The 19,862-nt window shown below is 42.3% G+C and overlaps 1 long non-coding RNA gene across 1 annotated transcript in view; it reads right to left on the reverse strand.

The window, feature by feature from the left end:
- Nucleotides 1-18,857, reverse strand: part of 2310016D03Rik (RIKEN cDNA 2310016D03 gene) — a 56,800-nt gene extending 37,943 nt beyond the window's left edge. Inside the window, exon 1 of the long non-coding RNA NR_045491.1 lies at nt 18,783-18,857. This is a non-coding gene — a long non-coding RNA (RIKEN cDNA 2310016D03 gene). The remainder of the gene's footprint in view (nt 1-18,782) is intronic.
- Between the last annotated feature and the right edge of the window lie 1,005 nt (nt 18,858-19,862).

Genomic DNA, 19,862 nt, shown 5'->3' on the forward strand with positions numbered 1-19,862 from the left:
TGGCACAACTGGCAGTTATCATGTAGAAGAATGCGAATTGATCCATTCCTATCTCCTTGTACTAAGGTCAAATCTAAGTGGACCAAGGAATTCCAAATAAAACCGGAAACATTGAAATTTATATAGGAGAAAGTGGGGAAAAGCCTCGAAGATATGGGCACAGGGGAAAAATTCCTGACTAGAACAGCAATGGCTTGTGCTGTAAGATCGAGAATCGACAAATGGGACCTCATAAAATTGCAAAGCTTCTGTAAGGCAAAAGACACCATCAATGAGACAAAAAAAGCCACCAACAGATTGGGAAAGGATCTTTACCTATCCTAAATCAGATAGGGGATTAATATCCAATACATATAAAGAACTCGAGAAGGTGGACTCCAGAAAATCAAATAACCCCATTAAAAATGGGGCTCAGAGCTAAACAAAGAATTCTCACCTGAGGAATACTGAATGGCTGAGAAGCACCTGAAAAAAAAATATTCAGTATCCTTAATCATCAGTGAAATGCAAATCAAAACAACCCTGAGATTCCTCCTCACCAGCCAGAATGGCTAAGATCAAAAATTCAGATGACAGTCAATGTTGTTGAGGATGTGGAGAAAGAGGAACACTCCTCCATTGTTGGTGGGATTGCAAGCTTGTACAACCACTCTGGAAATCCGTCTGGCAGTTCCTTTAAAAATTGGACATAGTATTACTGGAGGATCCCACAATACCTCTCCTGGGCATATATCCAGAAGATATTCCAAGCGGTAAGAAGGACACATGCTCCACTATGATCATATCAGCTTTATTTATAATAGCCAGAAGCTGGAAAGAACCCAGATGTCCCTCAACAGAGGAATGGATACAGAAAATGTGGTACATTTACACAATGGAGTACTGCTCAGCTATTAAAAAGAATGAATTTGTGAAATTCTTAGGCAAATGGATGGACCTGGAGGGCATCATCCTGAGTGAGGTAACCCAATCACAAAAGAACTCCCATGATATGTACTCACTGATAAGTGAATATTAGCCCAGAAACTTAGAATACACAAGATATAAGATACAATTTGCAAAACACATGAAACTCAAGAAGAATGAAGACCAAAGTGTGGACAGTTTGCCCCTTCTTAGAACTGGGAATAAAACACCCATGAAAGGAGTTACAGAGACACAGTTTGGAGTTGAGACAAATGGATGGACCATTTAGAGACTGCCATATCCGGGGATCCATCCCATAATCAGTCTCTAAACTCTGACACCATTGCATACACTAGCAAGATTTTGCTGAAAGGACCCTGATATAGCTGTCTCTTGTGAGGCTATGCCAGGGCCTAGCAAACACAGAAGTGGATGCTCACAGTCAGCTATTGGATGGATCACATCCAATATTGGGATCACCCAATGGAGGAGCTAGAGAAAGTACCCAAGGAGCTAAAGGGATCTGCAACCCTATAGGTGGAACAACAATATGAACTAACCACTACCCCCCTGAGCTGGTGTCTCTAGCTGCATATGTATCAGAAGTTGGCCTAGTCGGCCATCAGTGGAAAGAGAGGCCCATTGTTCTCGCAAACTTTATATGCCCCAGTACAGGGGAACGCCAGGGCCAAGAAGTAGGAGTGGGTGTGTAGGGGAGTAGGGGGGAGGGTATGGGGACTTTTGGGATAGCATTGGAAATGTAAATGAAGAAAATACCTATTTAAAAAAGGGAAAAATAAAGTTTCTCTCTCTCTCTCTTTCTCTCTCTCTCTAACTTCTGTGTGCTTTTGGTTATCTTTGTAAAGCAAACTTAGTGTTGTTTGCATAGCTGATTTTATTGTCCTAACTCATGACCTCCATTGCAGGTGACACTTTTATCTAATACCTAATTAAAAAAACTAAAACAAAATTTATAATAGAAAGTGTTTTAGAATCAAATATATAAATGTAGTAAAATATTCTCCATATGTGTATTAATACATTCATGGCAAAGATACATTTAGACAACCAAAAAATATAATCATATTCCAAGAATCTTTAAAATATTGACACCTTTAAGTCCAATACTTCTATTAAGAACTATTATAAACTTGATAAAAATAGAAATACCAATATGCAAAGATATTCAAATTGCAGTGTAATTTAACTGTTAAAAGGTTAGAAAATCTTATCTGTACCCAATGTCCAAAGAAAAAAGAAAGAAAGTACATTGGGTACAAATCATAGCTCAAAGTACTCAAACACTGTGGCTAGCCAAGAATTAAACTCTACTTGGGAAGGAGACTAATTTACTCAAAGTTTGTTATGGAATGAAGATCCCTGTATGTTCAGAGAGCCACCACCAGGGGTCTACATGGCTTCAAGGTTAGCTGGGGATGCAGAATGGGATAAGGAGTGGGTAGGGGACAGAAGGAGGGAACAGGGCCACCTAGGCTGGTCCTGCAAACTCAGGGTCTACAGGGTCTTCTTTCACCCTTCCCTCTCTTTCACTGTTCCCATGCTTGTGGGTACAGGTCCCCTGTCAAAACATTTAGAATTATAGTAGAACACATGAAGAGTTGAAGTCAGGGGACAAGCTGAGAAACTAGCCTGGGCAGGTCCAAGGACCTCTGTACTGGGGTCTCTGTCTCCCAACACAGTATCACCCCATGTCTGGCACCAGCACTTTTCCATGCTTTGCCAGTGACACCACTAAGAGGCTCCCTCAGGGGCCTGCAGACCAGGCTACTCTGGCAACATCCCTCTATTTCATACCAAATGCAGCAGATTGTCTCAAGAGCACACTGTCGCTACTGAAGCAGGTGGCGTGCATTGCGATGATGGACTGTAATGGATGCTGAACTTTATCTAGTGCATTTGTCTTTTAAAAGTAGTTTATTTTAAGTTGATCTTTGTGTACTGCTAATGAAAGTAAAAAGCAGTAAGAAGCCTAACTTATTTTTATAAAGTATAAATGAGAGTGATAATTTTAGCTTGGATATATCACCCAGATTTGAAATACATTCTAAAATTAAAGCAATGGTAAGCATTGACTTTTCTTTCTTCTTATACAAGTGCCACTATGATGTCTATGCAAATTAGGAACAGTCAGCCCAAACTTAGTTTTTAAGAACTAATGAGGTTGCAAGAGATATGAATTTCTTTCTCTTTTACATTAAGAACTCATAAAATTGTTAACGTTATATGTAGTACAGCTAGGCACATTTAATATTTTTGTCTAAAATAAAAATTATTTACACACAGTTTAACAAAGGTGTTTAGCATTTAATTATAGGGAGTCCAGCATTGAGAAACATGACTTTAAATTACCTCTATGTCATGCTTTTACACAACCATATATAAATTTCCTTATAAATTAGTTTTTAATGATTCATTTTAAATATGAAATTAAAATTTTGATGCAACTTTATAAGTAAATTGCATGCAAATCTCTACACCACAAATGTAATTGCTGAATTGTTTTGCTAGTAGGGTATTGAGGGAAGTTGGTGTGAACAGATTTTCATGCTTTTTGCTACAGAATGGAAGAACTTATCATGACATATTGGCAAAATATAACCTCTTAAAATTATTGACATTGATTCAGAAGATTGATAAAACATGCCAGGTATGGTAACGGAGACTTTTAATACCACCACTTGGCATACAGAAAATCAGGTGGATTTCTCTGAGCTCAAGGCCAGTCCTGCCCATGCAATAAGTTCTAGGCCAGTCAGGACTACATATTGAGATGTTTTCTCAAGAAGTCAGATCAAATCAAATGATGTAAAATGAAGACAGGAAGGGTAGGGTCTTGTTATTCATCATTTTGACAGTGGCTCCTGTTAGATGATTTGACTCGTAGCAGAAGGAGAGATTTTATAGGTGCTCAGAGAAGAGAGCAGCGACGTGTTCCAGCCTCCCGTGACCATACTGAGAACCACATAGATGACCTTTGGACTGTTTCATGGCTGTGTTCTCCCATACATTTGCATTAGTTTATTAAGTAGGAAGTGAATGGCAGTTTAGCTGCACTTGATAAACAGGGTTAAGGACTGTTTTCCCTGAACCTGTGAAGGGAAAAGGAAGCTGGAGCATGCTCAGCTGCAACTAGCTGAAGTGTCGAAAGGTACCATGGGATGCAACGGTCTGTCTGACAAGACCTGTACACCTCCTACAGTGATGTTTGAGTCACCCAGTATTTCAGAGACAACCTATTGCAGCAAAGAAAATATGGATGTCAAAAATAGATTTTAAAAGAATTTCATTTTTAAGTTTGTGTATTATGTGCCTATGTCTGAGTAGGGCCTGAGCACATGAACACAGGTGGGCAGAGGTCAGAGGTCTTATAATCCCAGAAGCTAGAGTTAGGGGTGATTGTGAGCTACCTGACATGAGTGTTGGGAATTGAGCTCAGGTTTTCTGCCAAAGCAGAAATGCTCTTAATTACAGACACATCTCTCCAGCCCCCAAAGTCATTTAACTTTATGGAAGGGAAAATTATTACACTGGTGTGTTGAGATCAGAATGCTCTCTGGTGGAAGTGATTATGAGATGTGTAGAGCAGTGGTTTTTCAAGAATTTGAGTCTCCATTTTGCAAGCAGCTTTTAAATTCATTTTGAGAATCGAGGATGCCTGGCTGAACATGTGGGTGATACCATATATCTGGCACTACCCATGCAGCACAGACTGAAAATGACTTACTCCTGGAAGTAAGTTTATCAGGATTTTAAGATTGTGTGGAAGGATTATTAAAATCGTAACAGGAAAACAGGCCTAAGAACTAACTTATCAGTCACAGAAGACCACCAGATGCAGAAAAGGATGAAACTCCATCACTTAGACCCCATAAGGAAGTGGACACCTCACCCTGAACCCAGTCTGAACCCAGTCCCACCAACCTGCCATCTGACCTCTCACCGTCGTCTGAAATGGAAGGCGCTCATCCTCACCCTGTGCCCTCCCAAGCTGAGGCAGAAAGGCACCTACACTGGAGGGAAGAGGCAGGGAAGATTTGTGGACATGGTGTTCACAGGACATTAGAGATACCCGAACAAAGCTTATCTCATAATTCACTTCAATGGATTTCATAATATGGTTTTTCTAGGCAGAGATAAGGCAGCCTGGAAATGCTCAGCTGAGCCCGGAAGGCTTCCTCCCTGAAGTGATACAGCTTCACATCTATTCAGCCATGGCAAGTTTGACTCCGAAGTTTCATTCTCCCTTCAAGAATTAAATCTAGGGGAGCTAAGATTAGAAGGCCTTAAGCTTGTGCATGCGTCTCTCTGTGTGCACGTGTGACAATGACACTGTCCTCTCTAAAAGAAATGTGCTTCACTTAAATGGCTGGCTGTGTATACTCCTTCCATTCTAAGAAGGGCATTTTGTTTTCTTCCAGACGAGCACTCCTTTTAGATGACATGTCCATTTTATATCAGTGAATAGAACTTGTTTAGAAAATTGTGTTTCTAGCTAAACAAAAGCCTATAGTTGTATGTGTATCATTCAGGAGAGAGGGTAGATGAAACACAGGCTGCTGAACGCTTGAGAGATTCCAGAAAACTTCCCGTTTTCATTGAGGACTTATGCTGTCAAACTGTGATTAGGATAATGATATTGGAATCAGAAGGATTTCTACTCTCTGTGCAGGAAAACACAGAGTAAGGAAGACTAAAGCAAGCCACATGGGGTTGTTGTGGAGCCTTTAAAGGCAGGAAATGGGTAATATGGATCCTGGTAGACTATCTAGCTAATGAGATCTACAGATCCACTTGCCTCTACCCAGCCAGCTTTGTGTTGCAGATGTGAGCTGCCATGCCTGGTTTTAATGTGGGTTGTAGAGGATCTTGACCCATGACCTCATGCACAGCAGACACTTTGCTGACTGAGCCATTTCTCCAGCCATACGGACACATATTTTAATTGTGCAGTTATTGTAGTTATTGTATTTACTTGGGTTTAACTCGGGAGTGGTTGTGAATCTCAACTCCATTGGCACCCTGCAGGCATGGAGGATGAAGAGAGGCAGTGGAGCACTTTCTCAGCCTGTAGACAGTGTGGATTACTGTGCTAGTTACTTTTGCATTGCTATGTCCAAAGAAACAACCAACCTGAGATGACGAGTTCAAAGCAGGAGCCTGTCAGGGACATTTAAATCAAAACCATAACATATATCATTACATTCTTCGGCTCCCAGTGGGAGCAAAACCCTTTTTGGTAATGACCCAAATTTAAGTGTGAGTTTCAGGGCTGGAAATCTTTACTTTGCTGATGTGATATCAGCAGGAATAAAGATAAAGGCCTCCATCTTGACTTGTCTGATGACTTATGAGACAGGAATATTGCTAAGGACATTGCCCAGCTCAAAGCAGCTATGCAGAGCAGTGTGGCTGAGGCACAAGCGTTGGAGATGTGGAATGCAGTTGGCACAGCCCTTGAGGCCACGGTGGGTGGGTGCAGAAGTATATGCACTGTTTCTTGTCCCACAGCAGATGACTCTTCCTCTCTCTTTGACTCTCATCTATACTTCTTGACTTTTAGTTTTCTTTCCCAATTTTTTTCCTAGCTCTTCAGGAATTTTACACAATGTATTTTGATTATGGTCATCCCTCCTCCCCCAACTTCTCTCAGATTTTTCCCTTTCTCCAACCACCTTACGTTGTACATGCTCTGCCTTTTCATTTGTCTTCATTATATTCATTTTTTGTTTGTTTTACATGCCTATTATACAAAGCTCTTGAGAGGCAAAGGAATCATTTTGGGCAGAGTTCCTGGATTTACAACACTTACCATGCCATGGGCAAAATACTGTGTGAGAGTTGGGCCATGCAGAGTACAATCAGTTCCTGGAAACAAGGGGCGGGGTCTACTCAGGGGGAGTTTGCCCCAAGCTAAGGATCAGCAGTTAATGCTGTTATCTAGGCCAACAAGGACACACACACACACACACACACACACACACACACACACACACATGAACGCACACACACACACACAGAGGGAGAGAGAGAGAGAGAGAGAGCACAAAGCACACACAATCAAGGAAGGCAAGGAGGGTGAATATCTAAAAAGATCCATAGGCATCCCAGTCTGCAAATAACAGGACCTGTAGAGGGAGTTTCTACATGATGTTTTCTCATAGAATGTCATGGTGGAAATTTGGAGACTCAAAATTGCCACATTATTTATGGAGACTCTGTTACTGCAGAAGTTTAAATGAGAATGGTCCCCATACACTCATATATTTGAATACTTGGGCTCGAGTCGGTGTAATTGTCTGGTAAAGATGAGGAGAAACAATCTTGTTGGAGGAGGTGTGGTACTGGGAGCAGGAACTGTGAGGCCCCGGTAAACTCTATTCTGTGAGTTGTCTTGGTCATGATGTCTCATCAGAGTAAATGCCAAGTTACCAAGGGATTTAGTAAAGTTTAGTGTGGGGCCTTGAGAAGAATACTGCCTTAGTTAGGGTTTTATTGCTGTGGAGACATCGTGATGACAGCAATTCTTATAAAGTGAAAAAAAAAATGTTGTCACTGGTCTACAGTTCAGAGGTTTAGTCCATTATCAACATGGGGGAAGTACAGTAGCAAGCAGGCAGATATGGGCTGGAAAGGTAGTTGAGAATTCTACATTGAGATCAGCAGGAAGAGAGAGACACTGGTCCCTGGTTTGTGCTTCTGAATCCCCAAAGCCTTGCCCCAGAGACACACTTCCTCCAACAAGGCCATATGTACTCCAAAAAGGCCACACCTCTCAACAGTGCCCCTCCCTATGAGCCGATGTAGGCATTTTCATTCAAACCCAAAACCTTCCATCCCCTGGCCCCCATAGGCTTATAGTTACATCATAATGCCAAAAGCATTCAGCCCAACTTCAAAAGTTTCCATAGTCTATCATGTCAAGCCTATTTAAAATTCTGAAGTTCAAAGTCTCTTCTGAGACTCACGACAATCTCTTAACTATAATCCCCTGTAAAATCAAAATCAAAAAGCACATCATATATTTCCAACATTCGCTGGCGCAGGATAAACGTTATCCTTCCAAAGGGAAGGAAAGGGAGCATGGTGAGGAGGAATCCTGGACAAAGCAAGACTGAAACCAGCTGGGCAACGCCAAACTCTGCGTGTCCAGGAATGAGGTCAAAGCCATCTTCAGATCGCCTATTCCTTTCAGCTGTGTTGACTGTAACACATGCCTTTAGTCACACTTCCTGTTAGCAGCTTTCCTTAGCAGGTATCCCATGACTCAGGCATCTTCAACATCTTTGAGTCTCCAGCACAATCAAGGTTTCACCTTCCCGGCTTCATGCAATGACCTATCTAGGTCTCCATCCATGAACACCCCTGACACATGCTTAGCCTCAGGGGTTTTCCTTAGTCATGGAAGGAGATGCCATAACTCCTTGTAACATTGACTCTAAAGCCAGAACCATGTGTGGCTGAGGCTGCCAAATTCTGCTGCTTGCTGAGGCTGGAATATAGCCCCTCATTCACCAGCTTTCCATTGTTTTTGTTTTGTTTTGTTTTGTTTTGTTTTGTTTTGTTTTGTTTTGTTTTGTTTTGTTTCCTTCACTGTCTAAACTTGGTTGTCCTGGAACTTGATCTATAAACCAGGTTGGCCCCAAACTCAGAAATCCCCCTGACTCTGCCTCTGGATGCTAGGATTTAAGGTGTGTGCCACCATGCCTAGCCCGAAACTTTTCTTTAATTCCTTCTCAGAAGTTAGAAGCTTATCTGGGCAGGGTCTTGCTCTGAGGTTCACTACTTCTTGTATTCCAATTAACTACTGGCTTACCTTAATCTGTTTACACTTCCTGGTGCCCCTTTTAGCCACAAAAGGTGCATTTTGGGTTTGTTTGTTTTGTTTTTGTTTTTGTTTTTTGTTTTTTTGTTTTTTTTTCCTTGCTCAGCTTGCTTCTTTTCATTACAGATCTGCAAAAGCCTGTCACTAATAATCAACACACTCAATACTAACCTGTCTGGAAATCTCCTTTGCCAATGTTATTTTTCCATAACTCTTTAATTTAGCCTTAGGCAGATTTTTTGGGGGAGGGTGGGGAGGTGGAGAAGCAGGGGACAAGGGCACAAAATAGCCATATTCTTAGCCAAAATATCACACGACTGGTCTCTAGCCCACATACTAATATTCTCTTCTGCAACTTCTTCAGCCAGATCTCCACAGTTCACTCTCAGCACCACTATCTTCTAGGCTCTTACTAGGATGGGACCCTATGCATCACTTAAAGTGTTCAACTGCTTTTCTAGTCCCAAAGTATTTTATATTCCTTCAAACAAAAGAATGGTTCAGCTTATCACAGCAATCCCCCAGTCCCTGGTCCTAACTTCTGTCTTAGGATTTTATCACTGTGAAGACATGGCATGACTACAATATCTCTTAAAAAGGAAAACATTTCATTAGGGCTTACAATTCAGAGAGTTAGTCCATTATGGCCCTGGCAGGAAGCATGGTGGCAAGCAGGTAGACATGGTGCTGGAAAGGTAGCTAAGAGTTCTACATCCAGATCAGCAGGCAGCAGGAAGAGAGAGAGCCCCTGGGCCTGACTTGGATTTCTGAAACCCCAAAGCCTAGCCCGAGTGACACACTTCCTCCAACAAGGTCACATCCACAAGTTCAGATCTCTCAATAGTGCCACCCTCTGTGAGTCTATGGGGGCTATTTTTATTAACACCACCACAAACACCAAAGGAACAATTATTGTTTCATTATGGAGAAATTATCCATAGAAACCTTTAGATTCCGATAGTGCTTCCTGTAGAATGGAAATACTCTTCACTTATCAGCTTCTGTCTGGTAATCCCATCACTCCTCTACCCCATTCTGCAGAATGCATGAGATCAGCTCACTTTACAGGCAGCAGCTTTTAGCTGGGACAGTTAATTAGATTGCTATGGAGGAGACAAGATGATGCTGGAGACAGTGGGTCCTGTCAGTCTGACTCCTGGCTTCTCCATTCCTGAGTCACAATGACAAAGCTCCCTTAGGTCAAGGAATCTTTCTCCTAAGATCCATAGATCTGAAGCCAGTCAAAGCAATGAATACTTTCACTGTTTCTGTGTCTGTGTATTCAAGTGTGTCTATAGGTAACTTTTTGATTACTAGGGAAAACATATGTCTATAAAATTGATTGCTTCTTCATTTACAACTGTAGTAATTACTGATGGTTTTGAGTTTCTTTTTTAATTTCTTGCTTAGTTCTGGATTATATTCTTTTTATCGTGTTCCTCTTACATCCTGAGATTATGTCTTGAAGTTCTTTAACACCAAATGAGCCTGAGTCATTCAACGGATTAGGTGATTTTTTTTTTTTGCTTTTTCCCCAGTGAAAGAACTTGAGGAAGGCAAATTCCTGATTTCTTGGAAGTCCTGGGTAGAAAGATGACCCTAGGTACTTACTTTTACTGGAGAGAAAATCCTCCATATCCATGATGCATGCCTAAGTTCTATGTATTATTTACCTGGATTGCTTGGAAAGCAAATGTCACTTGTATTTATTTAGAGTCCATGAATGTCTGCCCTATATATTCCATGTCTATATGCATGTTGTCTTCATTGTTAATGTGTGAGGTCTTCACCTTAAATACTATGTCTCCTTCCTCTTTATTCTCCCAGACTCAGCAAAGCAGCTAACAAACAGGTGGTAAATTTGTGATTTCACTTGGGGAATGCAGTTGTTTTTGGCAGATGATGGATGTCTCCTGCAGGATAGACAGTCTTGAGGACTAAAGGACAAGTAGACAGATGTGCTGCCTGACCTGGATCCCATCATGGAGACTTCCATGGGGTGTCAGAATAGACAACTTCTGTAAGTGTGGGGAAAGAATTCATGTCACATCTCAGAGTGGAAAGGATGTTAATAATAGAGATATTTGGAAACCATGCTTAGCCAGAAGACACTGGAAAGTAGGCTTCACACCAGCATCTTCTCCAATAACCTATTTGTCTTTACCAGGCCTGGGTGCTGACACAAGACGTGTTCCTGAACATTCAGGCGTTTCAGTCATATTGAGGAGAGTCCCATCACCCCGCCAGAAACAGGCTTACAGGTGACTCTGAACAGACAGCACACTGTTAAAATATTGTTAAAGGGAAGGGATCAGGAGGGGTTGGGTGTGGGGAAGATGGAGGGAAAGAGAATTGGGAGACAGAATTGGTTGTGGGGGGCTTCTGTGGGACAAATTAGAAACCTAAGACAAGGGAAACTCCCAGGAACATGAGGATGACCCTAGTTAAGACTCCTAGCAATTGGGGATTTGGAACCTGAAATGGACACCTCCTGTAACCAGGTGAGACTTACAGTGGAGGTATGGGGACTCCAAGTCAGCCACAAAACCTTCAACCCACCCACAATTTGTCCTGCCTACGAGATGTGCAGTGAGAAAGAAGGCAGAACAGAGACTGAGGGAATGGCCAACAAATGACTGGTTATACTAAAGACCCGTGCCATGAGAGAGCCCAACTCTGACACTATTAGTGATATTCTACTGTACTTGCAGACAGGAGGAGCCGAGCATAACTGTCATCAGAGAGGCTTCACCCAGCAGCTGATGGAAACAGATACAGAGACCACAGCCAAACATTAGGTGGAACTCCGGGAATCTCGAGGAAGAGGGGAAGGACAGATTGAAGGAGACAGAGGGGGCAAGGACACCACAAGAAAACCTATTGAATCAATTAATCTAGGCCCATAGGGGCTCACAGAGACTGAACCGCTCACCAGAGAGCATTCATGGGATGAACCTACGCCCCCTACACATATGTAACAGACGTGCAGCTTGGTCTTCATGTCAGACCACTAACAATGGGAGCAGGGGCTGTCCCTGACTCTGTTGCCTGCCTTTGGGTCTCTTTCCCCTAATTGGACTGAACTGCCTTGTCTAGCCTCAATAGAAGATGTGCTTAGTCCTACTGCAACTTGATATGTGGGGTGTGTATGTGTGTGTGTGTGTGTGTGTGTGTGTGTGTGTGTGTGTGTGTGTGTGTGTGTGTGTTTGTGTGTGTGTGTGTGTTAATATACATGGGATGCCTCCCCTTCTCTGAGGAGAAAAAGAGGGGGAAAGGAGGGAACATAGGGGTGGGAATGGCAGGAGAGGAGGGAGGGAACACTTTGATTGGGTTGTAAGGTAATTAAGTAAATAAATAAATTTTTAAAATATGCCATTAAGGAGGCTAAGCAGGTGGGGAGGATTCACATGTACTTAGGGCATTTCTATACAGCTATTTCCTGTGAAAGCACTGTAGCCAGCTGAGCTAGCTCTGAGCTGACAGAAGCCTTAGACACCGTGACAGCACAGTGTCTGTCCACTCACTTTATTCATACTGCCCCGCCAGCTGAGTGTCACAAGTGTACCTCGCTGTAAAAGCCCTGGTGTTCACACTTTTCCTTACTGAAATTCAAACAGATTATTTTAAAATCTGTTTCTGCTACATCCAAAGACAACTAAACTCTGTTTGTGTCCTTCAAGAAACTTCCCTTTTCGTTCATAGCCATTAATTCTACAGCTACAGGGTGCTTTGACGTATGACTCTAAGAAATAAATTCAAGGAGGCAGACATAGAAGTCAGGGGTGCCAGTGCAGTGATATTAGTATCCATTCACTGCAAACCTGTTCACAAAGTCTACAGCAGGGTCCTTCAAGTCCTGGGTTGAAGGAGAACATTATAAGTTTCCATTCTGACAGGAGCCTGACACAACGGTCATCTGAGGGGCTTCATCCAGCAGCTGATGGAAACATGCAGAGACCCACAGCCAAACATTGTGCAGAGCTCAGCCAGTCTTGTGGAAGAGTCAGAGAAAGGTTTTAGGGAGGAAGGGGGTCAAGGACACCACAAGAAGACCTTCAGAGCCAACTAACCTGGGGCCATGGGGCCTCACAGAGACCGAACCACCAACCAAAGAGCATACATGGTCTGGACTTAGGTCCCCTACATAGGCAGATGTGCAGTTTGGTCTTCATGTGAGTCCCTCACAGAATGGAGCAGGGATTGTCTCTAACTCGGACTTTGTTTTCGGCCTTCAGATCTCTTTCCCTTAGCTGGGCTACCTTGTCTGGCCCCAGTGGGAGAGGATGTGCTTAGTCCTGATGCTACCTGGTGTACCAGGGTGAGTTTAAGGGGAATGGGGGAAAAAGGGTGTGAGGGGAGAGGAAGGAGGGGGACTGTGATCAGGATGCTAAATAAATAAATAAATAAATAAATAAATAAATAAATAAATAAATAAATGGAAAAAAGTTTCCTTTCTTTCTCTAAGATCCTGGGGAAGGTTCTGTAGATTCTTATTCCTATGGAAAGTAAAAATCATTTAAAATCCCATTAATAATAATTTTCATAACTATGATGCTATAATCATTAAAAACTATTATATAAGCCTATGTTGACAAAATTATAATGATATTTTCCTGAGAAATTATGTCCAGCTTCTAAACAACTACTATCTAATTAATAAATGACTCACAAAGGCCGCACGGCTTCAATGTGCTGGATATCACCTGGGGAGCTGGCAAGTGAAGGGGGCATGGGGGATGCTGAGAGCCAGATGGTCACTTTCTAAAGATCAGACAAGAAAAACAGCAAGCAGGTCAGCAAGCAGTTTACGATCCTAAGAAATGACACTTTGCTGAAGGTGGCAAGCTGACTTGCAGATGATATGGTTAGGCAGCAGATGCGGGGTGGGGGTGGGGGAGGGGGAGGGCTGTGTGCATCAAGTGGGGCCTCAAAGAAAACAAAGGCCCAGGTAAAACAATCCATACAAGCAATTCCTATTCATAGATTTTCAAGGTCAGTGTTGAAGAAGCCTCCAAGAAAAATGCTGAGTTTTTTGTTTTTCCTTGTTTTGCTTTTGTGAGACAGTCTTGCTATGGACCGCAGGCTTGCTTTGAACTTGAGATCAAACTCCTGCCACCTCCCAAGAGTTGGGGTTAGTTCGGCTATGGCAAAGGCATGTCACGAAGCCCAACAAAAAGATGCTTTTGACTCAACCAATAAAACAGTCAGGAGGGGCCAGAAAGGGAGTGAAGATCACTGCCCCTCAGATGTGAGGATGAGGTCCAAAGCCATGCTTGACCTGGGAAGATGCAGAATAAAGATGCTCTCAATCACCATTGACTCCCACTCGTCTCCAGGTGTTCTTAGCATCAGGACCTCTTTTGTACACTCTCACAGATGGAACCACCTAGGTGCATACTTCTTGAGGAAAGACATCCAGAACAGTACGAGCAGGCAGAACCAGAGGTCGTACTGAGCAAGGAGACAGACGCTGGCCTGAGTTACTGTGCCCTGAATGGCTCTCTCAGCACCATCTCTTCAGGACACTGCCCTTCCTGTCCTGCTGGATTCTGGCTTTCTTGTCATGGTTCTGTGACTGAGTACAACAGATATGTCACTCCTTATGTTTCTTTGTGGCAAGTGGGCACACAAATGACGAAAGTTTTCCAGAAAATGTGGCACCCAGAGTTGAATTTCTCTACATGGCAAAAACCAACCTGATTCCAAGACAGAGAATGAGGACCCAGGACTCATGTAGTGCCGCCTCAAGCTGTGCTGCACAGTCCCTGCCTGAAGAGAGGCAGCAGCTTCACCGAGCCTTGGTGTTCCCAAGTCTACAATGCTCAGAATGGAAGAAGCCTACAACCCTGAACCCAGGGCTGCTTCTGAATGAAAAACATAATAATAATAATAATAATAATAATAATAATAATAATAATAATAAAAACAGATTGTGACAGATCACTTCACTAAAAACAGGAAACATGGCATTGGAGATCAAGTTCAAGGAGGCAGCAGTAATGGTTGGTCTTGGTTTGAATACTGATAGGAGGACTGACTGTATGAGTCAGGTCAGAATAAGCATCTGTAACTTAATTGCTCAGATTTCCACCTAGCCAGGGCTCAATAGACTTCTTTTCCTCCTTCTCAGCTGGAGGATTCCTAATGGTGCCTATTTGTGGTGCCTCAGCTCCATACTCAGCCAGAGAGCAGGGGGCCAGTTTCCATAGCCCTCAACAGAACTCATGAGGCTCAAGTTGGTTTGCAAATTCACCTCCAATCCTCCATCCCTAGATCTGTTTCTGCAGAGGAGTTTCTAGGGAGGCAGCAAAGCTGCGGGGGCAGGGGGTGGGGGTGGGCTTTGTTTTTCTGTGATGAGAGCTTTGTTCAAAGGATGAATTCCACTTTAAGAAGTTTGTTGCCGAAGGCAGCAGTTTCAGAGAGTTTGAAGTTAGTAAGACTTTCAGCAGAGAGTGTGGAGGTGAGGGCAGGGTGCCTGAGAGCAATGTGTGTGAGGAGCCTGTTCTGGGTGCTCCTGGGCACGTGCTCATCAGGCAGCCTGAACATCTGCAGTCAGAGTAGTCCATATCCATGATGCCAGTGATCCAGAGGAGGCCCAGGATCAAAAGCTAGATCAAGCATTAAATGCCCTGCCTTCCACATCTGAGGGCCAGCCATGGGCTATTTGTGTGTTCACTCAGGCCATATTTACTAAGCACCTATTATGTCTCAGGGTTTCATTGCTGTGAAGAGACACCATGACCAAGGCAATTCTTACAAAGGCAAACATTTAATTGACTCTGGTTTATAGTTTCAGATGTTCAGTCCACTATCATGCCAGGAAACATGGCGGCATCCAGACAGACTCAGTGCTGGAAAAGCTAAGAGTACTATATCTCGATCCAAAGTCAGCAAGGAGAAGACTATGTCTTCCTTGGGCAACCAGGAGGAGGCTCTCCACATTAGGTGGAGCTTGAGCCCAAAGAGCTTGAGATCTCAAAGCCCACCCCACAGTGACACACTTTCTCCAACAAGGTCTCACCTACTCCAACAAGGCCCCGAGGGCTGGGGATGGAGCTGAGATGCTGGCCTCAGGAGAGGAAGAAGCACACCGGAGAGGCATTAAAAAGAGAGAAATCAGTAGGGTGAGTAGCAGCCAGGCCAGACTGGAGTGTCTGGTGCTCTTCTGAAATATGTGAGTGGACATTAATTCTAAGCTAGCAAGGATACAGTTGTCCCCAAGTGGCAAGAGGGATGATAGGGACATTGCCAGTCACAGCTGACTAAGAAGTTCAAAGTACAAAGTTCTTTCATCTTGTAGCACTTATGTCCTGGATGAGGGTAGCTCCATCTTCTTCAGGGTTTCAGTAGAGTGGAAGAAGGATGGCTTCTTTTGATGGCTTGGAAATCCATGCATGCAGCTGGCTGTTTTTCTTTAAGGGGGGCATGTGAGTCTCAGTCTCTTTACGCTTCTCTGGTTTGTTTTGGTTTCTTCTTGTGTTGTTATTCTGCCTTGGAAGGTTGTGTACATCCAGAGGCCTTCCCACTCCTAGGCCACACAGCTGCTTATGAGTGTCCCTTGTAACTCTCGTGTGTCTGCGCCACCAGTTGTAACATGTCTCCTTGGCCAGCTCTGCTTCTCAGTCTTTCCTTTCTTTTCTTGGCCTTGCTGAAGTTTTGTCAGTTTTGTTTATGTTTTAGGGAATTCGGTTCTTCAAACTTGACAGGGATTCTCTGTAAGGAGCTGAAAATTATTTTTTTAAAAAATCAAAAGTTAAGAGAATGGACTCAGAGGAGCTTTGGAAGGTGATAGAAGGGCCTCCTGATGGAGTGGAGGATTTGGTTTGGCCAATTGTCTAAGGTCTGTGGTAAACGATTACAAATAAGAACAGAAAATGAGCTTTGCTGTAGACCTGAAGAGCTTCCTGGCTGTTCTGTAGCCACAGTGTCAGGAATAACCACAGTCTTTCCTGCTGATGTCTGTGCACATCATTCCCATGGGAACTGATTGTTCTCCTGGGGTCACGTTTCTTCTGTGGCTGCTGTAGTCTTTCAGATTTTAAATGTATTTTCAGACTTCAATGTAGTGACAATGTTGGCACTTTTGTTTCTTAAAAAAATTATAGGAATATTATAAAAATATGTTTTTGTTTTAATCCCAGGTGTGGGATATGGGGCTGCTTCAGATTATCCACAACACCTGACTCTGATTTGTCTCCTGGAGCAGTGTGATTTTTTTTTCCAGCTACAGATTGTTTCTGCAATTGTGTGATGTTTGGAATTCTAAGGACTCTTGAGAGGGTATAAATGCTAGGGACCTGAGAGTTAGGGTTTTTGTTGGTGGGGGGTTGTTGGTGGTGGGGGGTTGTTGGTGGTTGTGGTTTGTTAAGTGGGTTGAGCAAAAAGGAGAAACAAAAATAAGAAATTAGATATTCTGATGGTGAAGGCTCAACTTGCCCCAAGGAACTCAATGCCTCTAATCAGCAGGAAGTAGTCTAATGATAACATGTCCCCTTCCCCATCATTTTTCTCTGCTATCTAGTGTTAGGGGGTTAAAAGGGTAGAAGAAAGAAGAACCCACAAAATAGTAAAAAGTCTGGCTACATTTCAGCGTTTTAGATGGAAAGTTAAAGTTAATAATTCTTTTATCTGAAGAAAACTTTTTCTACTGTTACACTTTCCAGACTTTTTAGGGAATATTTCAGATCTCTGCCTAGGGAAGGCACTAGTTGAATTCAGTACTGACTTATATTCAGGGCATCTGCCTACAGTTTCTGAAACTGCTACATTCCTGTCCCTCACACTACAGGTGACCTTCTCCAATTTGACTCCAGAGCTGCCTGTGTTCCTGTAACTGTATCACTGTCTTATCCATTTTCTATTATCTAGACATTTATTTTTACCCCACCCTTTCTTGGTATCAATAATGCCTTGTGTTTATTTTATGATGGAATTCTGCTAATATTTTCAAGTTACATTTCCACTCAAATCTCTAAATAGTCCCACGTGTTCCCCAAAAGACACACCAACATTTAAAAAACCTACCAACAATATATGATCAAATGAAGTTAATTAGCAGTAGCCTTTTAATGCTATAAGATACTCAGCCATTCCTTTTATTTCTGCACTTATCCTAACAGCTTCAAAAAATGCATTTTAAAATAGATTGTGCATTTGGAAAAAAAATCAGAAAAATCACATAAATTATTTTGACAAATATATCCCCTAAGGTTTTTCTGGACAGCCTTCTTTTACAGGATACCCAGCCAGCCATTTGTAACTTAGCATCCCATTCACAAACTTTTGGATTCACATTTCCCAGGGTTGGTTTTAAAAAGTGTTTTGTCTGTTCCTTTTATTTCAAGAGGTCCAAATGCTTGTTTCAATTTGCCCAGGCTGTTTCTGGTAGGACCACAGCCCTGGTGAGACAATGCCTAGAATCTCTACAGAGGTCTGCTCATTCTCTACACATAACAACTCCTTCCCCTGGTGTTCAAATATCCACACCCTTTCCTTGTTTATTGGCTAAAACATTTTCACAAAAAGAAAACTTACTGTCTGGCTACCCTAAGGTGCATTTTTTTTTTACACAAAAGGCAGTATAAATGCTCTTTCCAGTTCTATTTTCAAAATAATTTGTTGTTTCTCTAGCGTGTCCCCAAAGTGATCACGAATTCCTTTGATCTGACACATTAGCTGGGATCATTAATAATTCATGGTGTTTTATATAATGGAAGTGCTTGGAGTCCCCTAAGGTTATTTTTGTCATTATTGATGCTAAAATCATTCAATCCTAATCCTGGGATGCAAGATCCACAAAGTTCTATTAAATAAAAGAATCAGACAGAAAGGTACACAGCTCAGGTGTTCAGCTAGACCCTCAGAGAGAAAGATCATGACCAGAGTCCTGTGGCCTCAGACCAGCATAGCTACTAACCTACAGGAAGGCCAGCACAATGCAGCGATGCCCGGTGCTGCTTCTGCAAATGAGATCAGATGATCCGCCAGTCCTCGTGTCCAGCTTGTGTGGCCATGAACTGTTTGTGAAGCTTACCTGCACGAGGCCTTGTCATTATACAAGTCTGCTCCTGGTCCTTTGCACTATCCAGCGGTGACAGTAGAGGACAGCATCGTCACCTCACTCCCCAGGGACTGTAGTTTCTTCTGTGACTATTCTGGGACATGCCCTCTGTGTCTTACACCAGAGTCTCCTTGAGAGCTGTGTCCTGTGTATTGGGTTACTTGGCATATCTCCCCAAAATAGATCAGTCAGTTCTCAAAGGAGATCCTTTCTGCAGGAAATGGGAACTACACACCCCAATATTCTATTTTTATTTTAGCTGAAACTTAGAAGCACTTCCATCCAACTAAATTATTCACAATAATCAGAAAAAAAAAGCAAAAGGTTTTTTTTAACCTTTTAGCCTATCTTTTTTCTCAGCACTTTGTGCATAAGAATAGCAAAGTTCTTATAGACATGAAAGGAAAAAAAATAAAATCCTGACTTGAGAGAATCAGAAAGGCTCTCTAACTTCAAGCATAATATTAAAAGTCCCAAGTAGCTAAAAAAAACAAAACAAAACAAACAAACAAAACCCCCAAAATCTGAACTAAACAAACAAACAAAAACAAACAAACAAACAAAACCAAATAATTCTCACTCAATTAACTTTTGAAATAGATATTTAATCTAAAAGTTAAAACATTTTAAGCATCAAAACATCTTCTTATAGTAACAGAATTAGGGGACGACTTCCAAGTATAACTAGATATAGAAAAACCAACTTCCATAATTTAGTTATTTTGAAATGTGCACGATTCTCAGAAAGTTGCTAGCACAATAATTGCCGTTTTCTAAAATACACAAAGATACTAAAATAACAAGGACCAACAATATAGCTACAAAAGATCCAAAAGGAAGCAGAATCAGTTCGGCGGTAAACAGAAGGCCTTGCGATAGTTAGCCTCCATTTCTCTGTCAAAATGTACAAGAAAATCAAACTGGAAGGAAAAACCATTTACTCGCTTCACAGTTCCAGATTCCAGTCATGGCTGCTTGACTGCTACCACTTTAGGGCCGAGGCAAAAGTATGGGGACTGCGAGCGTGTGGTGGGGCAAATCTGCTCACTTCTT

Source organism: Mus musculus, chromosome 12 (assembly GCF_000001635.26).
Source record: "Mus musculus strain C57BL/6J chromosome 12, GRCm38.p6 C57BL/6J".
Classification (NCBI taxonomy): Eukaryota; Metazoa; Chordata; class Mammalia; order Rodentia; family Muridae; genus Mus; species Mus musculus.